This window comes from Sphaerodactylus townsendi, linkage group LG12 (assembly GCF_021028975.2).
Source record: "Sphaerodactylus townsendi isolate TG3544 linkage group LG12, MPM_Stown_v2.3, whole genome shotgun sequence".
Classification (NCBI taxonomy): domain Eukaryota; kingdom Metazoa; phylum Chordata; class Lepidosauria; order Squamata; family Sphaerodactylidae; genus Sphaerodactylus; species Sphaerodactylus townsendi.
Genome location: NC_059436.1, coordinates 34,036,382 through 34,054,610, shown reverse-complemented (window position 1 = coordinate 34,054,610; position 18,229 = coordinate 34,036,382). Strand labels below are relative to the sequence as shown.

Sequence of the window (18,229 nt, the reverse complement as noted above, 5' to 3'; positions counted from 1 at the left end):
GCCACTTCCGCACATGCAAAACAATGCGTTTTCAAACCACTTTCACAACTGTTTGCAAGTGGATTTTGCCATTCCGCACAGCTTCAAAGAGCACTGAAAGCAGTTTGAAAATACATTATTCTGCATGTGCGGAATGAGCCTCTGATTGATTAAGTAGTGTATTATTAAACCCCTGCTTTTTATTTTTACAGACCAGTATTTGCACACCTGCTGCCTGTTTGGGCCACTTATCTGCAGCATCAAGTGCGCAGAATTTGCTTCCGGAATAAACTGTTGCAGATCTTTCCCACATCCCCTCTCGATCAGTCGCCTTTAAGACGAGGGAGGCAAACAGCAGGGGGGGCCCCGCCTGGGCACTGTTTCAAACCATCCCTGTGTTCTTCTGCTGGGTAATTAATGCCATGTTTTATTAGCAATGAAAGCTGGGCTTGTTTTTACAAATGCCGGCGCAGTAAAGTGTGACTCGGCAGACAGTAAAAAACCGAGCATAACATTACTTCTCCGATTTATCGCCTGCCAGAGTTGCTTATTCACTGTGTAAAACAAGTTTATTGGTATTCGGCCAATGGCAGCCCGAAAGCCAGGAATAGTTATGTCTTGGGAGGGGTGGGGGAATGCAGACCCACAGGCAATTGCTTTGCAAACAGCCTGCTGGGAAAATCCTTGCCTTGCTGCTGCTGTGCTCAGCAGTGCTTTGAATGCTAGAGTTTCCCTCCCTCCCATCATTCCATGCTTGTGTCCCAGAAGCATCCTGGCCTGTGACCTTCACTCCTCTGCCTCAAGTACCCTCAAGGGCTCCCTTAAACGCTCCATCTCCTTCACCCTGAGTCCCCCTTGTGTCTGAAATACCTGCCTGACGCCACCTTTTCCCCTTCCTCCTTGCCTTAAGAAGGATGTTTCCAAAATTTTCCACCTCCATATTTCTTCCCGAACACTGGAGTTACTTTGGGGGGGGGGGATTATATCCCCCCCCTTTTCTTCTGCAAGGAGACTTAATGAGGCTTATAATCTCCCTTCCCTCCCCACCCCCATAACAAACACCCTGTGATGTGTGTGGTGCTGAGAGAGCTCTGAAGAACTGTGAGTAGTCCACGGTCACCCAGCTGGCATGTGTTGGACTGCACAAGCGAATCTGGTTCACCAGATAAGCCTCCACAGCTCAAGTGGCAGAATGGGGAATCAAACCCGGTTCTCCAGATTAGAGTGCACCTGCTCTTAACCACTACACCATGCTGGCTCTTTGTCTGGTTTCTGAAGTCAAACTGATGCCGGTTGTTGTGGTTTTTCCAGCCTCTTCAGCTGTGGTCTGGTAGTTTTTTCTCCTAATGTTTGGCCCGCATCTATGGCTGGCCTCTTCAGAGGCACGACACGGTGAGAAGTGTTTCTCTCCACGGCACAGTGTGCTTCTCCGGTATTTCCACAATGACAAAATACATTGTAACCCATACCCCGTCTCCCAAAATAAAAATCCAGATTCATCAACAGAAAATAAGATGACAAACATTCACAGAAAGAGTGTACGAGCAGATTGGATCCGCAATGTGCACAACTCCAATTGAAATTGCATAGTCTGAGTAGAATTCCCATGGGGATGAATTTGGGAGCGTTTCTAAAAGCCTTATGAACACTGGAAACGTGTGTGTGTATGTATGGGTTGAGATGAAAATAAACTGAAGGAATGGAAAACGGCTGCAAAGTGCACCTATTACAATTGTACTTAAAGGGGAGGAGGAATAGAGCAGACAGCAGAGCAATTCTCTGGAACAACAAAGGGATGAAATAAGAAATGTTCTTGAACCTCTGCTCTTCGCTGCCTAGCTCTGCTCCCCTTCAATTTTTCTGCACATCACTGCCTTTGCATGCCTTTGCCTTCTGCTTCCCTTCCTTGCCTTTGCTATTTCCCTCATGGTTGAAATTTCCACTGTAAGCCCCTTGGGGCAGAGACATGTCTGCTATTGCCGTTTTAAATGTCATGCAGAATGATGACACAGAGAAGTACACACAATGACACTAGAAGGGCAAGATGAAAAAGCAGGGCTAAGGAGCTGTGTGTGTGTGTTAGAGAGAGAGAGAGAGAGAGAATCACAGTCAGGCAGACAGACAGAAGTCCTTTCCTTTGACCGTACTGAGGGGTTAGGCTAAGGCACTCTTTGTGAGTTCAAGGGGTATCTGCTTTCCAATTCCTTTGCCAAATCCAGGTTTTTTTTAGGGAAGTCTGTGGTTTGCTGCCTCTCAAGGCCCCCTTGGCCTTCTGAATGTCATTAGCATCAACAGACCAGGAGTCTGCAAAATCCAGGCAGAGACATGGTGTCTCTGTTACAACAATAAATGAAAACTAAACAAAGCTCCAATGTGCAGAGCCAGTATATCTCAGACACTGGGAACTGTGGGGAAGGGACCATCACTATTATACCTTGTGCTTCTGGGCTTCCTGGGGCACCTGGTTGGCCACTGTGGAAAACAGGATGCTGAGCTAGACTGATCTTTACTCAGATCTTGCCCAGCAAGTCTGATGGCCATTAATGTAAGTTGTTGTTGTCCTTGTCGTTTTTAAAGTAAATTCATGGAAAATAAGTCTGTCAGTGACTGATAGCCATGATGGCTCAATTGAACCTCCACTTTCAGAGGCAGTCTACCTTGAATCACAGGTACAGGGGACCAACAGGAGAGGGCCATGAGCTTCATGCCTTTCTGGTCGACTTTCCAGAAGCAGCTTAGCTATTCACTGTTGGAAAGAAGGTGCTGGGCTTACTAGTCTACAACAGGGCTCTTATGCTGTGAATGTTCTGCATCAAGTCTAGTGCAAACAATGTTCTGAGAGCATATCAAGTTCCTTCTTCAAGGTCCCTCCTTATAAACTGGCTCTGCCTTGGAAAATAGCCAGAGAAATAGCTGGAGAAACTGAGCAGGTAGACTTTTCCGCATTCTTTTATCTCACCACGAGGAAAACAAAGTTGGCCCCTTTAAAAAGTGTAGACTTTCCCTACAAGTTAAGCCAGAATGGAAAACTGATTCCAACCAACCTTCTCCCGGAACCGGTACTGCACCAGGATGCTTTCTCACCAGCTCTGGGAGCCCTTAAAAGGGGCTAGTGCTCCAAGCAGTCCGCCAAAGCGACTGGGCTGGGGCTACCTTCGATTCTGCACTCGGGTCGTCCTCACACCCTGTTTGCACAGGACTGACCGTGGCAGCGTGATCAGGCAGCGTGGGTAGGGAAAGTCTTGTTCAGTGGGGCGCACTTGTGTTTTTCCCGAAGGCAAATGTGGCTCTTCTGAACATGGTCTTCCTTCTCTGTTGTGCACTCAGATTTGGAGATCAGAGATGGGGGAGCTACTCTGTAGAGTGCCACCTCCCCGTCTCTCTCTGCAAGGATCTGCATCTGCCAACGAGACACAGTGTGGACCTTTATCTCCTTGCCCAAACAATGCAGGAGGGAGGCTTTTTGATAGGGGAAATGGGGGCTGTGGGGCAGACACTGCAGCCCTGCCCCCTTTTCAACATCAAACTAGGCAGGGTGGCAACATGGAATTCCAGTTTCTAGTGTGGTTTCAAGCCCAGGTTTCTGCACATGTTCCAGGTGGGTTTGCTGACTCTCTCTCTGGTTTCCCTTTCTCCTTGGCCCCTTCCGCACACGCAAAATAATGCATTTTCAAACCACTTTCACAACTGTTTGCAAGTGGATTTTGCTATTTCGCACAGCTTCAAAGAGCACTGAAAGCAGTTTGAAAGTGCATTATTCTGCATGTGCGGAATGAGCCCTTGTGTGTATGCTTTAAACACTGAGCAATTTTAAGCTGGGTTTTTTTTTTATAGCAGTGGGACTATTTTTATTGCAAGGGTGGCTTGTCTTGGTCTTCCTTTTGAAAATCGTGTTTTACATCAGAAGCCACCCGGCTGAGAGTCTGTGGCCTAACTGTTCTGAAACAAGCGGAGACTCCTTCTGGAGCCATTTCTTGCAATCTCGAACAGTCTGGAGTTCAGCTGGGTGCCCCATGGTGCCAGCCCCTGCTCCTGTTGACGACCCAGATGGCAGAATTTTAAGGGGATCTCCCCACCTGCCCAATTTTCCCCACTTCTGCTGACTTGTAAATTGCTGCCTCCCTTTTAGGATACCAGGACGATTTTACTGACTGCAAACATGCCGCGCTTTATTGAGCACAGAGGAGCCTTGCTTCTGAATTTTAATTTCCTTAATTAACCGCCTAAAGTTTGTGCTGTTTGTTAAACACTTGCAAATTCATGAGAGCAATTCAAACATAGGGATTGATTAGGGGAGTAGTTATGTGTGTATATAAAAGAGTTATGTTTATCTCTTTCCATAATATCTGTGCAAATTTCACAACCAACCTAGCAGGAGTGTTTCTTTCTGTGTTGGATTGGAAGCTGGGTTTTCTATACTCCTTTTTCCACCTCAGCCACTAAATTCTGCAGAGGCCCTAAAGGGCACGTCAAAAGACTTCGTTAGGATTGTGAGGAAGTTTATTTGAAAGTTGGACGGCTAACCCGTTCATTAGCTCCCCTTCTGTTCCTTTAAGGGCAATTGAGCAGGCACAAAATCCACAGGTGCCTCAAAACCTATCTCTGTGCCAATGGCCGCCTTGCCACTCTATTTCTGCTTGCTGTTAAAAGGTATCAGTGCAAGGCTTTTTTAAAAAGGGCCCTTCTGCATAAAAGCAGGTCTCCTGTACTAAGCTCTGCCCCCCCCCCCCCCCCCCCATCACCCAAGAAAGATACAAGCAAGGACTATCCTTGATTTTGGACTTTTCATTGCCAAATATTTAATTGATCTCTACCGTCCCTGGAGCCAAGATCACTGTGAGGAAGAAGATAATCTGATGTTAGCCAGTGACTCAACGGAATTTGCTTGTCCAGAATCAGTATACATTTGAATCCCAAAGCTAGGGCTCAGTTTCTTTGCCCTGCTCCAAAGCTTCTGGTGGTTGTCTAAAATGTGGTGTTTTTGTTCCAAGCCAGCTAGAAGGTTCTTGAGCTCTGTATGTTATGGCTGGTTTGTTGCATGACCCCACCCCAGGCAATAGACCATTGACATCTTGGGGAGAAAGAATGCTGATTTCAAGACTTGAGTGCATTGTAGTGGCATAGATCCAACCTGGCAGGTGTTCTAGTCTACACCTATGGATATGGCCACTGCCATACATGCCTTGGTAAGAATACTGAAATGCATTTTAATGCCCAAATGAAATCATATGTTCCCCAGACCGGACTTGTTTTCCCTGCAGCTGCCCTGCAGTTGGGAGGAAACTTAAGTTTTAAAGCATCACGAGGGCCCAATTCAAATTGGAACTGTGGTGTCAGTAGATAAATATTATTTTTCTGAGCTGAATTGGTCCCAAGAGGGTGAGTCACTAGAGGAACCCGGGGAATTTAAAATGGCCTAGGATGGAGCTAGCCAAACTGAGCAGCTCTCCAAGCCAGCCCCTGGTGTGCCACATGGCTCACACCTGGCCAGGTGTTGCTGATGACAGGTGGCTCTTCAGGGTAGTGGAAGTTGTGAACTTAGATAGCTGGCCTGCTCCTGTTTGTGGCCATCTGCTCTCTGAGAGAGATAGGATAGGATATTCTGTGTTGTACTGCCTGGCTTCTGTAAGTGGGGACTCATGGAGTTCAGGGCGGACACCCTTCCCTTCAGTACCTGTTTGGTGCTTGGTCAAGATGTAGTTTTACCGCATGCCTTTTCCCTCTGTCAGTCTGTCTTATCCTGCTGCTTTTACAGTGGTTTATGTTTTGCAGCAATGGTTTTAATTGATATCGGAAACCTCTTCAAACATCTTATGTAGAGTAGCTAAAATTTATCATAAATTAATGACTAAATAGCCCCCTGGTTAGGAAAGACCTTTCTTGCCCCAAAGCTCTTGAGAGCTGCTACCTGTCAAAAGATGACACTTCTGAGCAAGAGGGGCCAATGGTCTGAGCTGGCAAAAGACAGCCTCAGATGCTTTTGCTGAGCAAGCTTGGCCAATCCCAGGGCCTTCTGCTACCAGCCAATCACTGAATTTAATACTGCACACTTCTGTGCCTGGATTCTGAATAGGCCTGGATGCTTTCGCTCTGTCCCAGCTCCAGCCCATTAATTTCCCAGTTGAACACTGGGATTCCTTGGATGAGGATCTGAAGGGCTATTTAAAGGCATCAACATCCCAGTTAGATTTGAGTTCGAGGGAGAGTTATGTTTCAAAGCCGTAATACATGATTATTCCTCCAGGGGGTAGTAGAACTTTAAGGAATGGTCAACAAAAAGAAATATTTTCCAAAGTTATCTTTGAGGACTTTTCAGTGGCTAAGGAAGAAGGGGTGGGGGGAAGGGTCTTTTAGTGCACTTCATAGTTCCTGCCCCCCTCTCTACAGTTAGCAGAAACAGAATACACAATGAAAATTAAGCCCATCTGCACAAAACATGCACCCCCACCCCTAATCTGGTTTATCCTGAATGGGTGGATATGCAATACTATCTGTCTACATTCCCACCATGTAGATTGGGCTTCTACGGTGTCATTCTTGTATCGCACCCACCCACCCCCTGCCATTTGCCCTGTAGAAACAGCGGGGAGTTTTGGACTCATTTATGAAGTTTCTGTGAGCATGAAAATGACAGCAGAAGAGTTGTGAAGGAGTCCTTTCACAGGTAGCACTGGCTACCCAGAGCCATTGACTAACTTCAGAAGTGGCACCAGTAACCACTTGTTCAGCTTGAAATGTGAAACTAGGTCGGACAGGACAGGGCAACAAATTTGGGTGGGTGGGTGTCGCGTTAGGTGCTCTCTAATATTTTAAGTGAAAATTAAGTTTCAGTTTGGCAGCCTGTAACTTAAAAGCGAAGAGAGCGTTGGCTATCTTTTTTTTTTTGTTAAAAATTCATTAGGAAGGCCTAATTCACACCCACACACACCCACACACACATTTCACAAATGAATACTGATCTGTTCTCCTAGCACCCCTAATTATATACTATCTATTACCACCCCAATCAGGCATTTTTTCTGCCTGTTTCTGTAGCAGTTTTCTTTAAAAGCAAGGAACATGTAAGGATATTTAACAGAATGCTCGCTTTTTGAATGTGTACGGTGTTAAATAGTTGGCGGTTTAATTGAGGCTTAGACCCAGAATCTTGGAAGTAACCAGTTCAAATCACACCTCTGCCATGAGCTTGCTTTGGCAAGCCTTGCTTATGTGCACAGCCTCAGTTCCTCCATCTGCAATATGGGCATAATTGTACTGGCCTCTGTCGTTAGGTTGTTTGCACAGATTATATCAAGGTGATGTGTGTTTGAATATGCACAGTGCTGTATAAATGCCTTGGTAAATGGGAGCCATTGGAGCAGGCGCACTCATCTGAGCAGACTAGCCTTAAGAGAGAAACATTTCTCTCCTTTCGGAGTCTGGCTGGAGAGGAAGTGGCGGGCCCCACGTTTCTGTCTGTCTCTGCCTGGGCCGACCCACCATTTGCTCCCATCATCAAGGGTTTCCTTTCATTCTGCACCAGCCGGGCCTCTGCCAGAAAAACCAAATTGCTCACAGATGACTCTCCCCCCTTTCCCTATTTGGACTGCCAGATCAAAAACGGGGTGGGGGGGAGTGCCATTGTGTAGTCTTTGAAAACATTTGAGATGGGGGAAGCGATGCCCACGCTCGGTATTTGTACCATATGTTGTTTCTAAGTTTCATTAGGGACCCTTTTCATTTCAAAAGGAATTCCAGTCTGCCAAGGGAGAGGATGTTGGAAAGCTTAAAGGGGGCCAGAGTTGTGAGCCGTCTCCTGGACTGCAGAAGTGCTCCCTGGCTGGCTGAGAGCCCTTCGCTGCTGTTTATAACGTAAGGGTGGCGTAAATTCTGTCAGTCCTGGTCTGGCTCTGCTCACACATTTCTTAATGGAAGAAGAAGAAGAAGAAGAAGAAGAAGAAGAAGAAGAAGAAGAAGAAGAAGAAGAAGAAGAAGAAGAAGAAGAAGAAGAAGAAGAAGAAGAAGAAGAAGAAGAAGAAGAAGAAGAAGAAGAAGAAGAAGAAGGAAGAAGGAAGAAGGAAGAAGGAAGAAGGAAGAAGAAGAGTTTGGATTTATATCCCCCCTTTCTCTCCTGCAGGAGACTCAAAGGGGCTTACAATCTCCTTGCCCTTCCCCCCTCACAACAAACACCCTGTGAGGTAGGTGGGGCTGAGAGAGCTCCGAGAAGCTGTGACTAGCCCAAGGTCACCCAGCTGGCGTGTGTGGGAGTGTACAGGCCAATCTGAATTCCCCAGATAAGCCTCCACAGCTCAGCCGGCAGAGCTGGGAATCAAACCTGGTTCCTCCAGATTAGATACATGAGCTCTTAACCTCACAGAATGGGCATGCCCCCCTGTAGAACAGGAGGCTGATCTCAAAACACCCTCCCTTTGTTCCGTTTAAAAATTAGCATCTGAACAACTGGGCATCGGAGACAAGCTGTGCGCAGTGTTGAGTGGCTGGTGCTCAAGAAGTCAGAAAAACGTAGGGACACCTAAATATTCCTGTGGTGCCATTTTTGAAAAGGAAGCAGCCAGATTTCCTGAAGGGTGGGACCCATGACTGAAGAATCCACTTCAAGCTCTCTCTTCTCGCTAGATGGCCCCTGATGGAGTGGTGCATCTGGATTTGAACCTGATTTTGAATCCATTACATTCCTGGTAGGCCTGATGAACACTATAAGTCATGCTTTGAAAGAGGATTGGATAAATTCATAGTGGAGGAGTGGTCTGTTAATGGATGCCAGCCATGGTGGAACTGGTCGCAGTCTGGCTGGTAACTGGCCAAAGCAGCAGGCAGTTCTACACTGGGAAGCATGGATGTAGTCCAAAGAACAAGTCAAACAAAGCCCAAACAGAGTCTGAAAGAGAAGTCCAAGAAGCAGTCTGAGGGTCTAGGTCTGAGGCAAGGTAACTGTTGAAGCAGCGGTTACTCGGAGTAGACCACCTTGCAGAATGCAAAGCAGAAACAACTGACAGACACACAGGCAACGGGACAGAAGTTCTGTTACGCACACGGCACCTGTCTAGGGGTGGACACATCTGTCATGTAGATTTTGCTCAGCTACACGTGTCTTTTTGACAGGTTCTGACAGCAACAGAGCGAGGATTGCAGGTGCAAGAACAGGTCCAAAGCAGAGCAACAGCAGGACCAATCGCACACCTTGCTTCTGCAGAGTGGAAGCTGCTAGACTTTGTCCTTTTATACTCTTCTGGGGCAGTGGCTGTAATCAATTGAGTAGCTGGTGCCAATTCTGAGAACTTATAGTCACTGCGCTGCTAATCTAGCAGTTCTCCTGCGCGCTGCTAGCTCCAAGCAGTCACCGGTGCCGCTGTTCCAGCAGAGGAGGGGAGGCCAAAGGACTGCATGCCCCTGGTTCCACTGGTTGGTTCAGGATCCTCGCTGGTCAAGTGAGATGGGCCCAGGGCATGATCTTCAGTGCTGTGTGACACTTCTGGATCTGTTGATGGTACAGGCCTAGAATGCCAGTCCTCCATAGGTGGAGCTGCAGGACTTGCCTCGTCCTTGCTGTCAGCCAGTTCCTCCTCCTCATCGCTCTGACTCGCAAGCCCTTCCTCACTGCTGACAGTGTCCCTCTCAGCAGGGCACCAAACCACAACACCACCTGCATGTTTAGAGTCTGGGTACCAGTTGCTGGGAGGGTGCAACAGTGAGAGGGGGCAGCTGCGTTCATGCCCTGCTTGTTGGCTTCCTGGGGGCACTTAGGCTATAGGATGCTGAGTAGATGGATCCATCAGGGCTTTCCTTGTGGTTTTACAGCTCAGTCAGATCATGCACTATTGAATTCACAGTCCCTTTTGCTGGATCGGGGTGCAAATGGCACAGTGCCAGACTAGGATCTGAGACACCCTGGTTTGAATCCCCACACTACCTTGGAAGCTTGCTGGGTGACCTTGGGCTATCTGACATTCTCAGCCTAGCTTATTTCACTGTAAGCTACTTCGGGTCTCCTCTGAGGAGAAAGGCGAGGTGTAAATTGAAGTAAATAGGCCAGCAACCTGTTGCTTGCATCCTTTTCAAAGAAATAATAACCTGAGTGGAGTGAGGCCTTTTGCTTGACTTGCCTGTTTGGCATCCTCTCAGGTAGCTGGTTTGTTCACATTATCTCTGAAGTGTTGAGAAATTTGGGTGGAATTTGGCACACATTTTCAAGGTGCAGTTCTTAATTGGAAGTCTAAGCTCCGGTTTGGTTCTCTGTGCCCATTTTGTGGAGTCCAGATAAGATGTACGAGACACAGTAATGTGATAGATGTCGTGAGGTTTCTCAAACAGTGCTCTTTAGTAGTTAAAACAAACAATTAGCCTGTATGGAAGAAGAGAAGGTATATTCATTGCACAATGACTGCCATGTTGGCCCCAAGGTTCAGGAAATACGAACTATATCAAATATCTTCTGAAAAGCCAATTCTGAGTATAGATGTACATTGTTTGAGAAGTAAGGTGATTTGGACTGTACGCCTGCCACATTGTGTACACATTTCCTGCCTGCATCTTAGCTTAGGCGAAATTACCTCTCACAATTAGTAGAAGATGATTGCGCACTGCTCTGCTTGGCTGGTGCTTGTGGTGTCTGAAACCTCTCTTATCTTGGATCCTTGTACTAGTTTTGCAGCCCTTAAAATGGAATTGCTTTTGCTCTCTTTAAAAAAAATTGCTTTTTTTAAAAAGCATTTCACCATTCAAGAGTGGATGGCCTGTATGAGAAAAGCCTGAAACCAAAGTTTGAATTAGTCTGAGAAACTCACTGTGTGGCAGGAAGCCAGGCCTGCTCTGCCCCAAGCCCAGTTCTAAAGTTTATATTGTCCTACATGGGGACATGTCGTGCAGCGAAATCTTTGCAGTGTGTGTTTGGTGCTCTAGGTCAGGCAGGCTACAGTGGCTCGCCTTTTGCGTAAATGATTTCTGGTGCCAGCAAGCAAACAGAATGTGGCTGGCCCAACAGGGTCGTTTTTGAATTATTGGACAGAGGGAAGGACACAAGAGCCTTGAAGTTTGGGGCCTGCACAGCGGCAATTGGTTACACAAAAGGGAGGTTGTTAACAGAGCTTTTTACAAGGAGATTGGCAACAGCCTCACCTGCTAATTAATCATTAAATCTGAGCATCACTTTGTATAAACAATTCAGTCCTTCCCTCACACTTCTTCCAGTAAATGCTGGTCTCCGTGCAATGCTAATGTGGAATCCGCTGCAGGAGAAGCCGTCGCAGTGTTTTCTGCATTAAAATTTTAAAAGCCTCTTGCAGATTTTTGAGTGTAAAAACGGAGGCGTCTCTTTCCTGCCTTTTAACATTTATTTACTACTAAGCCTTGAAGGCTCAGGGGAGGCAGCGACATATTCAAAATGATAGAACATGGAGATTAAGCTGCACGGAATGGAAACACTTTAAAATTCTGGTTAAAAGTCTTCTTAGCTCCAACTGAGAATACAAGAATCGGGTGAGTAGCTCTCTTTCTCACCCCCACCCCCAGGTGAGAATTCCGTGAAAGATTTTCTTACCTGCCTACGTTGAATTTCTGTTCCACTGTTTTGTCTGCCAGCCTTTAATGTCTAGGAACACTCTTAAAAGTTCTTGTTGGCAATTTTAATGTGTTTGTTTTATATTTGCTAGGATATTTTTTTGCCCTGCCTTTCCTAAAGGTGGTTTAGTGGCAAAAGCGTAAACATCCCCATCATGGCATCTGCTGATCTCTTCCCTGGTGCCTTTTTACTTCTTCCCCAAAGTAAAGGACCAATCCTGGCTTCCCTAAACTTCATTGGAGCAAGATGTGTTTCAGAAAAGCTCAGAAGAAGTCAACTTTGTGTTTGCAGGGAGCGCCCATGACTATTTCTGTCATCGAAGCAGGCTTGGCTTTGGACTTCCTAAGACTTTATGACACCCACCTACATGTTGTGATTGTGCCCAGTCCCCACGGCAGCCACTTTATTGTGGTGTCCACTACCAATTCTCCAAATTCCAAAAGAGGTTGGGGGCCCCTGTCTCCAACATCACAGGTACAAATTGCCAAACCTTGGAGATCAAGAAACGAAAGGTTGAATGGCAGATCAAAGTGCAAGTAACAAACCAAGATCAGAATTTAATTAACAGCCCAAAAAATGGGACCTGGCAGGTAAATGTGAGCCCTAAGTGACTTTTCCAGGACAGGGAGTTCCAGAGGGTGGGGGCCACAGCTGAAAATGAGTCTTATCAATCTGCCTTAGGACTACATCTCAAGTAATTATAGGGCTCAGACTGCATGCAGGTAGGGTCGTAAGGTGTGAGATGGTCCTTGCAATACTGTGATCCCAATTGCCAATGTTATCCCAGGCCGACTTCTAATACAAAAGTTCACCGAAAAGTATTTCTGTGGTTGTGCCACATTTGTGAAATCCTCCTCTCCTGGAGACTCCCAAAGCCAGAGTCTGAGCAACAGATTCATGCACACGAGTATGTCTGTCCAAGTCCCTTGATTTCTTTGCCTCTGATAATGGGCAGCATGAACTGTGTGAATGGGCTACATTTTACAAGCCTGTCTGGATGTTCTCACTGTTGCATATGGCTTATATCTCTAATGACCCATCCTCACCATCACTGTGCCCTCCTTGACTCTGCAGTAGAGAGAGACATGAAGGCGAACTGAACCCGAATCTCCTCTGAAAGTAGTGCAAGGTGTTTTTATTTGGTTTGCATTTGATGGTTAAGGATATTCTGCGACAAGAGTGGTTTTACAGTAGCAGCGAGGGGTTTCGTGACTGTGGCTCATTCTTAAGGACCACAAAACCTCGGCATCCCAAATAATGCTTGGTAGCTGGCCCTTGGAAATAGCCGCATGGCTCAGGAGAGGCTACGCTAAGTAGGAAAGTTCCACCAGGCTATAAATTGAGTTAACTGCCAAATGCTGGAATGACACCCAAGAGAGCCGTAATGAGTTCCTGCTATAATATTTTGGTTTTCGAAAAGGAGGCTGGAGTGGAGAGTCCAGGAAACCTAGAGCCTGAGCCTCCCCTCCCCCGCCTTGCAAAATCAGAGGATCAGAGAACCTATTTTTTAGTCCCAGAAACTGACCGGATGATAGATTCAGGCGAAAGAGTGCACTTCTCATTGGCTCTGAAGCCTTCCAAGGCCAGTTTGTTTGTTTGTTTGTTTGTTTATTATTTGATTTAATATACCGCCCTATCCCCGAAGGGCTCAGGGCGGTGAACAATAAAATATCATATATAAAAACATACATATAAGTTAAAAACAGTTACAATCTAAAACAATGTCCCACAAAACCCATATGCAACCCTCCCAGGAGCAAAATACTGGGTCCTGATGTTAGTGGGGACCCCTGTAGAGCAGGGGGGGCGGGGGCATCCTCAGCAGCTGGTCTCTCCAAAGGCCCGGTGGAACAACTCAGTCTTACAGGCCCTGCGGAACTCTCCAAGGTCCCGCAGGGCCCGGACAGCAGGTGGTAGAGTGTTCCACCAGGCAGGGGCCAGAGCCATAAAGGCCCTGGCCCGAGTGGAGGCCAGCCACATCATTGAGGAGCCAGGGATCTCCAGTAAATTGGCCTCTGCTGAACGCAGAGGTCGACCCGGGACATATGGGGTAATGCGGTCCCGAAGTTCATGACAAAGGCCTAAACAAAGGCGTAGGAGGAGGAAATGGCGCCCGGGGTAACACCTGTTTGAGGTGCCCCCATGCTTCTGCACCCGCTACCCCTGGGCCCCCCACACTCTACCCCACACTTTCCCCGCACCCCACTTTCCTTAGTCAACGGGAGCCTGCAGCAGGCTGCCTCTTGGCCCGGCCCCGCCAGGCTGGTCCTTCGGCCAGCGGAGCCTCCGTCGACTGAAGGAGCAGCTTGGTGGGGCCGGGTCGAGGGGAGGGATGTGGGGGCAATTCTCTGCCCCCCATGGGACCAGCTGGCGTGTGCCCGGGGACATGTGACCCCACATGTCCCCGTGAGCGCTCTGCCTCCAGATCTAAATGGGGAACAGCTGTGTTGAGAGGCAGTGCACCTTTGAAAGTCAGTTATGGGGAAGGGGGGAGTAGAGAAATCTGTGACTCCAAACTGGGGCAAAAGTCATCTTTTATAAAGTCTGCTTCTAAAGTCTGCTTGGAAGCCATTTCTGCCCATCACAGAAATGAGCAAAGCATCTGAAATTCCTTGCACCTTCCCGCAGCTTGAAATTACCTTGGAACTTTGTTGTCTGTGGAACTCTCTTCCACAGGAGCCCTCCTTTAAGAAGAACAAACTCAGCTGATACAGGGACTCCTGTGACAAGAGTGGGAGGATCTGTATTCATTGGGAAGGCAGAGAAGCATCCTAGGGGTATTTTTCAGAGATTTCAGGCATACCCAACTTGGAGAGAGGAAGACGCCTGTGCAGAGAAGCAGCCCCGGGACCAGCACATTTTATGGCTGAAAGATCTTGGCAATTTCTGTCTGTTTGACTGAAGATTAAGATTCTTAGGACTGAGCAAAGTTCACAAGGGCTGTGGGTTGCTCGTAGTGTCCATAGCCACTGGGTAGAAACACGTCCCCTGTTGACTGTTGTGGATGACGGATCTCGGCTTCTGTGCAGTTCCCGGAGCCCTCGGGCTACAAAAGTCTCTGTTGCTGGGGAAGCAAGCACACCAGTATTAGTATCCCCCTGCAGCCACCTTAGAACTTTCGTCTGTGCTGACCCAGCATTTCTGCAGATCTCACAAACCCACCAATGGATGAGAAATAAATCTTAGCTCTCTAAAGCCCAATTACAAACAATTGCCCCCCTCCCCCCACAACAACAAAAGAGAGTGATGTTTTATAGCAAAGCCTACAGGGACAGAAGCAGAGGATGTGTTTAGTTATTAGAAATATATTGCGAGTGATAGAACAGTTGATTTTGGTATTTTTGTAGAATCTGCAAGGCACTGCAGCTGCGTGCTGTTTAACATAAACTCCATATGGTCCGGTAGAGGAGTGGCGGGGCTTAGATGTGAGAAGTACTGGGCTGGAATGTTTAACGACTTTCTCTTTCTGGGAGTGTCATTGTTGATGCAGTGTGACCTTGAGCATAATGTGTATGCATGAGAATCCTCTGTTGATTTTGTGCTTTGAAACGACCAGTTGCGCAAGACTGCATGACAGCCACTGCAATAAGCGTCGGAGTTTATGTGTATATGTATGCCCTCGCATTTAAGACTACAAAACCCAAGTTGCATTGCAACCCTGAGCAGGTACACACACAAAATCCAGAGTCCAGATTAAATTTAAACATATAACATATAACAAAGCAATCAACTTTAGAAACTTTGCAATGCCTGCCCGAGCCGCCCACCTGCCCTCCCTGCAGACCAGCTCCTGCCCTCCCAAGGCCCTGGGGAGGGCAGGAGCTGGCCTGCAGGGAGGCTGAATGGCGGGGCTTGGCAGCGGGCAGCCCAGGTGAGCGCAGCGGCAGCAAACCAGCTCAGGAGCTGACCTGCCACCATGGCACCCATCTGAGCTGCCCCCGAGCCCCGCTGCTAGCTCCCATAAGTGGGGAGCGGGGCGGGGGAGCTGGTCATGCCCTGGGTTCCATTTAGACCTGGTACGCCACTGGGTAATGGTTAGAGTGAGTGAAGGTCCTCCTTCAATGAAATTATGGAAATTAATGGCGTTTCTTCATTGTGGTCACTGGGATTTTGTTACTAGCTTTCCCCAGCCCTCTTCCATTCAAGAAAGCCTAGGAAAAGTGAGCATTCAGAGGAAAAGACTGCTGTGTAAAAACTTAAATAGAGCATCAGGTTCTATTTTCAATTGAGAAATTACATGCAAAATAAAAACTGTACAATAGATCAGGGGACGACTTTCATATCATCATACTGCATCAATGGAATTTGCAAGTAGCCAGGCTACAACATACTCTTCCAGGAGTATAGCCTGATGAAGAGCTCTGTGTAACCTGGAAGCTTACATGCTGCTGCTTCAGCTAATAAGGTCAGGCCTGTAACTTTGTCTATCCACAAATGCTGTGTAACCCAGTAGTCAAAGTCATAAGCAGGAGATAGATTTCAGATGGATTGAGGGCCCTTGCCATTATTTGCCCCTCCAAACACACACATATGGTCATAAAGTTGCCTGCCAGTGTCTTGTCATTTGAAATCTAAAGCAAAAAATAATCACGTTCTGCATTCTCAGGGGCCGCTCTGTACTGCAGTTGCTAAACAGGGGCTCTAACAATCCAACCACCTAACCGATAGTCAAGATTTGTACTGCAAGGGTTTCTTGCAAAATCCCTCCCAATGGCAGAGATCCAATGCCTTCTGGAATACAAAGGAGACAGCAAGGAAACAAATTTTATACGCGCTGCACAATGTCTCTTGCCAACTGAAAATGCAATGTCATGCATCCAATGGGAGTGACTCTAACACAAGAATGCTTATACCATAACCAACCTGTCAATCTTTAGGGCGCAAGCTTGCAACAAACACGGTTATTCCCACTTGTCCCCTTCCCATTAAAACTTATCCTAAAGACTTATGACAAGGGGTGCTCAAACCCCTTCCTGTTTGCCAGTCGGGTACAGGGAGCCAGTTTTTCTAGCAGACTGTTCATCTGTTGGCCAACCCATTGGTGGTTGTTCAGCAGGTTGTTTCAAGTAGTCCTCAAAGTAAAGCTCAGCTGGCTTTCTACACATGAGTTCTCACACAACCTGGTGGAGTTCTCCTCTCTTCCCCGCCTCCTTCCCTCAGTCCTTGGCTGCATCGTGACATTACTTGGCAGGCAATTGTACAAATAGTTAAATCACTCGCAAACCATATAAATTGATCGTAAATAAAATGGTGTGCTGAAAAAAAAATTATTTTGTGTTCCTCTAAATCAGCCTTGGCAATTCAGCATGCACAGTTTTATGAATCTTGTTTGGCAGGCAATTGAGTCATTCACATGCCAAACCAAAGAGCCCTAGCAACTGGTTTGTGTCTGATCAAGACAGTTCAACGGCTGAACATGTTTGCGGCAAAATTTGCCCCGTCCTTCCTTACCTGTAACTTGATTAATGCTGATTCTTTTCACCTCCATTTCCTTCTTTTGTTGTCTCCCTTCTGCCAGAGTTGCAACTGCAAATTAATCTGAGCAGGGATCTGTCATCTTGTACTTTGCAGATCTCCAAATGCTCTGGCGGCATTTTATGATTCTCCTATTGTTGGGATCGTTTACAATCCCTCTGCAAACGTGGGTTTGGTTTTTTTTTTGCTTCTCCTGATTTGAGAGTTTTTGCCAGGGACTCGAAAGGACTGGATTCAGTTGGCATCACTGATCTTCAGCCTCGTCTGTTGCTTTTGCAGTTAATCATTTCCAGGACGCCTCCATTCTGCTTTCATGAGCAAATTCTTTCTTTTTAATGTCCCTTATCTGCTTCAGCCACCTCCATGAGGTTGGCCATTTATTACCACTCTAAGGCTTTAAAAAATGTGCCTCTTAAAAAAAAACTGTGTTGCAAATTCTTGATCAGGTACCCTTGCAAGTAACCACTGGGCCCCTTGTTCTGAATTGGTGGCCCTGCCCCATAGATATAGGTATTGCCCTATAATCAGTGCCCCTGGTAAGAGTCATCTGTTGTCCAGCTGTGCTCTTGCCTCTTTGACCTGAACTTGCTGTGTTGATTGGCCTGTTTGGGGGCCTTGTGAAAGTTACTTGCAGATTCCTTCTGTGCAACACAAAACCTGACATGGATTTTCATCAGAAGAGTGGGGTTCTATCCCTGCAAAACAGAACAGGGCTGAAATATACTTTCCCAGTATTTGTTATCTGTAAGGCCCTGATCACTGGCCAGATAAATGAACTTAACACATAAACGAAATTCTATTTGAAGCCAGTTCAAAATTTACTCCTCTGACTGGCAGCTGCTCCTCTCCAAAATCTCAGGCAGAGAAAGGTCCTTCCCAACATCCAAGTTTCTTGAACTGGAAATACTGGGGCTGAACTGGAGACCTTTCAAAAGCAAAACAAGCACACAACCACTGAGCCGCAGCTGACCCCCTCTTCATTTTCATTTAGGTGCCGACTTGTTTACAAAGGCTTTGATAGTTATTGTTAAGGTTGTTACTTTAGCTGTTTGCTGTTGGTTGTTTTGATGGTTTAAATAGAGTTAGGTTTGGAGATGACAATTTTGTGTCCTGTTGCAATTGTATGATTTAGGTACAATTTGGACGTTTGGAAAACCTGGCAAATAGTTAAAGTGAACCGCGCTGTGTGGACAGGCTGCCCTCCTCTTTTTCTGCCTT

General features: G+C 46.8%; 1 protein-coding gene across 2 annotated transcripts in view; it reads left to right on the top strand.

The window, feature by feature from the left end:
- LOC125441413 (DAB2 interacting protein) overlaps positions 1–18,229 on the top strand; it is a 272,204-nt gene that overhangs the window by 26,853 nt on the left and 227,122 nt on the right. The window contains exon 1 of one of the 2 annotated variants that reach the window (XM_048511943.1): positions 11,436–11,454. The exons of the other annotated variant lie outside the window; for it this stretch is intronic. The gene's annotated coding sequence lies outside the window, so the exon portion shown is untranslated. Of the gene's footprint in view, positions 1–11,435; positions 11,455–18,229 lie in introns of those variants that run through there. 2 annotated transcript variants of the gene reach the window in all.